At 56.5% G+C, this 4,561-nt stretch overlaps 1 pseudogene; it reads right to left on the bottom strand.

The window, feature by feature from the left end:
• Positions 1-2,508: 2,508 nt before the first annotated feature.
• Positions 2,509-4,109, bottom strand: LOC147962080 (uncharacterized; annotated as a pseudogene).
• Between the last annotated feature and the right edge of the window lie 452 nt (positions 4,110-4,561).

The raw sequence follows: 4,561 nt of genomic DNA, 5'->3' as shown, positions 1-4,561 counted from the left end.
TGGTGGAGCGGATCGATAGCCAGGACGAAGAGAAGAGGGGAAAGCGGGTTCCCCTGGCGAAGGCCACATCCATGCTTCAGTGGATCACCCAAAACTCCATTGATCAACACCCTTGAGGTGGCGGTAGAGAGCAAAGCTGAAACCCAGTCACGAAATCTGTCCGGAAAGCGGAGGTGTTTCAGCAGATCCATAAGGAAGTCCCAACGTACAGAATCAAACGCCTTTTTAATGTCTAGTTTGAATAAGAGCGTCGGGGAGCGGTTGCGATGAAACTTTCTTGCCAAGTTCCTGACGAACAAAAAGTTGTCATGGATGCTTCTCTTTTTGATGAATGCACTCTGGGTGTTGGAGACAAGATCATGCATGTGGGGGGCCAGATGGTTGGCCATCATCTTGGCAATGATCTTCGCGATGGCGTGGATGAGGCTAATGGGGCGGAAATCTGAGATGCAGTCCGCACCATCCTTCTTGGGGATGAGAGCAATGTTCATCGAGTTGAGCCAGTTTAAGTTCGTGGAGCGCAGATTGGAAAAGTGATTAACAGCAAGCAAAACATCATCTTTTATGATCTCCCAACACGCTTTGAAGAAGGCCCCAGAGAAGCCATCCGGTCCCGGTGCTTTGTCACTGGGGAGATTAAAAATCACCTTTTTCACCTCTTCCTCCGTGAAGGCAGCTCCAAGCTCGGTGAGATCGCAAGCCGGCACCGGGATGTTGTCCCAGTTGATGTCGATGCTGCGCGGCTGACCGCGTCTCATGACCTCGGTGAAGTGGTTTTGAATAATGGATTTCTTGTGGTCGTGAGAAGTAACCCATCCGTTGTTGTGCCTGAGGCGGCGAATAAAGTTCTTCCTTCGTCTATGGTTTACACGCATGTGGAAGAAACGAGTGTTGGCATCACCTTCTTTCAAGCTCGTAATTCTTGAGCTTTGTCTTTTCCGCGCCCGCTCAAGAACAGCAAGGCCTACCACTTTCTGCTTAAGTCTCTTTCGAAGATCTCGCTCGCTGGCACTAAGGGGGCGAAGATCCCGAGCCACATCCAGGCGGAGAATAACTTCGAGGGCCATATGAATTTTCACCTTCGAGTGTGCGAACATCGTCCTGCTCCACTTCCTTAATTTTTTGCCTGCTTCTTTGAGCTTGTGAGAGAGGTTGAGGTATGAGTCAGAATGACCAAAATTGTTGCCCCAAGCTCCCTGGACTACATCTTTAAAACCGGGCATTTTGATCCAAAAGTTTTCGAAGCGGAAGGGCTTTGACCTCTGCGGACCTTTGTCATTTGCAAGGAGGAGAGGGCAGTGGTCCGATAAGGATGACGAGAGGGCATGAAGGATGTGTGTGTGCCAAAGTCTAGGTCCCAATCCTCATTGCAGAAGAAAGAGTCGAGTTTGCTGAGAGTTGGGTTGCTCTGCTCATTACTCCAGGTGTATTTTTTGTTTTGCAAGTGGATCTCTTTGAGCTCGCAAAGATTAAGTGCATTTCTGAAGCGAACAATACGACTCCGGTTGACATTTGTATTATTCTTGTCTTGCGCATGGTGGATTTGATTAAAATCACCGACGACCAACCATTTTGCATAGGGGGGGGGCTTCTCATTAATTAACTCTTGGAAGAAGGCTTCCTTAAGATTGCTTCTCGTCGGACCATAAACGGTGGTGAGCTTGAAGGTTGTGGCCGAGGAGACAATCGTGACATTGCAGGAGAGGTAGAATGTGCCAATGCTCACATCCTTCACATCTACGACACTCTCGTCCCATAGCAGCAGGATGCCACCGCGGGTGCCAATGGCTGGGCGCTGGGCAAAGTTCTTTAGTTTGTGGCCACCAAGGAATGAAGCGACGACTGGGTCGACGAGCTCCAGTTTGGTTTCTTGTAGACAGACTATGTGGCATGGAGTAGCAGTGATCGTTTCTCTGATGGTTGCTCGATGGTCTGGGCAATTTAAACCTCTTACATTCCAGTTGAGGATACTAAGATTTTGTTCTAACATGGATAACCCAAGTTACAACAGAGATGGAGCTGTGTAGAGAACACAGGCATCCATCGAGTGGCACAAGCAGCTTAGGAAAACTAAGAGAAAACATACGAGCCTCGCCAAGGCAGCAGGGAATATACACCAACATGGACGTCTGCAAACAACAGGCGTACACACACACGTACATAGGAGTTGTATCTATCATGGAAAGAGGAGGATGTCTTTAGCATGAGCTTGTGGCTACTCCATCACGCCGCCTCGCTGGCTACATCCACGCTTGTTCCCTGGAGCTCAGTCCCTGCCTGTCCACCGTGCTCGAGCAGTGCAGCTTCAACAGCGTTCGCCAGGTTGCAGTCGAGGTTGAACAGAGCCCGGAGAGCTGACACCGTGATGTCAGGTAGCTGGCCTTGGAACATGGCCACAAACTTGTCTATTGCCTCCTTAGTGACTTGCTGCCCTTCATCAATGATCCCCATGCGCTGGCACAACATCTTCTCGGCCAGCTTGGCAATTGGCAGCTTCCTGTGCTTATCCTAGAGACGCGGACTAGAGCGGGTGAGATTGAAGCCCACCACTCCAGCCAGTGTCTTTCTTCTCTTCGTTGGTGGTCGTGGTCTTGGCGATGGTGATTTAGGCGCGGCGAGCAGTGGTGGCTGACAGGCGGCGAACAGAGGGGTGCAAATCTGCGGTTCTGGCGCCGAGACGTGGACCGGGGTGTTCGACTCTGTCTCAGTGAACGGGATGGCCGACTCAGGCTCCGAGCATACAGAGGGAGCACGGGTTGGTGTGGCAGTGGCCTCATCATCTTGTGCCGCAGGGGAGGAGGCTGGGACGATCTCGATCACATCCAACCTGGTGGAGCGTGGCGATGTCGACGCTGACAGGGGTGAGACCGGGCACACCGGGCGAGGGCTGGACCCGAAGCAGGGGGCAATCCAACGTCGCCAAGTGGCCTCGCCTGAAGAGGAGCTAAGCTGCACCACATCACAGGAGGTCGTCCGTGGCGAGGGGGGGAGCGAGCGTCCACGGGAGTCCTCGCAGACCGGGCTTGCAACACCTCCAGGGCGCCCATGCCGTTCCAGGCAGTCATCAGGGCGGCGTCGGCCGCGCCTACCAGAGGTCGGGATGACCGCTCCGTTCGGCAGGCGCTGCACCAGCTTGGAGTCGATGCGGCGCGCATCCTGGGCCTCAGGGCAGCGGCGGCGTCCATCTCGGCCGCGGTCATCACGACGACCATCTCTGCCGTCGCGCCGGCCATCACGCGAGTTGCGGCGGCCCAAGTCATCACGGCGCTCCGGAGCGCGCGAGCGGCTCCTGAAGAAACTGTCCCTCCAGGAAGAGGGGCAATCATCGCGGCCACGACGCCCGCGGTCACGGTCGTCATCATGCCGGTCCCTGTCTTGGTCGTCCTCCCGGCGGCGCACAGCCACCTCAGACCTATCTCTTGCCCTTGACTCGCCATCGATGACCCCTAGGGTGATGGAGAACGGGTGCGAGGAGTGAGGGCGCCGAGGGATGTTGCCGTTGATGTCCGGAGTGAAATCTTCCACCAGATCGAGGTGCACGAGAACGCGCCGCTTGAAACCGCGCCGGCCAACCACAGCACTTGGCCCGCTGCTGTAGCCGGCCAGCTGATTGCCGGTGGTCGTCAGACGCAGCACCTTTGGGATGGCGGAGAGGTTGGCAGACCATGCCCAAAGGTTGAGGGAGGAGGAGTCCTCTCTCTACACGGTGGCGACGTCGAAGTAGTGCAGAAACGTGTCCAGGCCGAGCACCTGCGTCGCCACCTCGTTGCACCACACATCGAGCGACAGGTTTTTGATGCGGAGATGGACGTGGTAATACACCTCCACCAGGTCGGCGTTGGCCTCCGGCCTCCACTTGGCGATGTGGATGTCCAGGCCGCCATGGCTGAAGCGACCAGGCGAGGCGGTGACGATGCCGCAGTGATGCGGGTGGGTGAAGAGGGCGAAGAATCCTCCAGGTAATGCGGCACCACCTTGATGTACTGGTGATCGATGGCGAACTTGCTGGCGATGGCGTTCCTGATCTCAGCAGCGTTGACGCGAGGGCGGTTTCCCCCAAGCCAGACCAGCGCGCCCAGGTTGGAGAGGGAGGCGGCGCTGGCCTCCATTGCCGGCGTGGAGGTGATGACCACATGGGCCTCCTCCGGGCGCAGCGAGGGATCGCCAACGCGCGGCATCACAGACGCAAGGGGGCTCTAGGGTCGGGGGCGACAGAAGCTGGAACTGCGCCGAACTTGGGGATGCAGGGAGTGCGGCTGGCGTTGGTGAAGCACTCCTTGAAGACTGGGGCGAGGAGGCGGGCGGCGCACTGCAGTCGCGAGCGCGGTGGCCACAACGCCTACACGCCCGGCACTTGAACAGGTTCCGGCAGTCGGCTTTGCAGTGACCAACGTCGAGGCAGCGGTGGCAGGTGCGGAAGCGGTGGGGAACAAAGGATCTGCACGGTGGAGGGGAATAAGAAGCAGAGGTCCTCCCCTGTCTTCAATGCTGGTAGCTGGGCAGTGATCGCCACCAGTATGGCGCCTTGACGAGCTGCCAACCCTCCTCGGAGCTTGCGCCG

This window comes from Triticum urartu, chromosome 7A, assembly GCF_056163025.1.
Source record: "Triticum urartu cultivar PI428250 chromosome 7A, HENAU_Tu73, whole genome shotgun sequence".
NCBI classification, from domain to species: domain Eukaryota; kingdom Viridiplantae; phylum Streptophyta; class Magnoliopsida; order Poales; family Poaceae; genus Triticum; species Triticum urartu.
The sequence above is the reverse complement of the archived record's forward strand: the minus strand, read 5'-3'. Positions and strand labels throughout refer to the sequence as shown.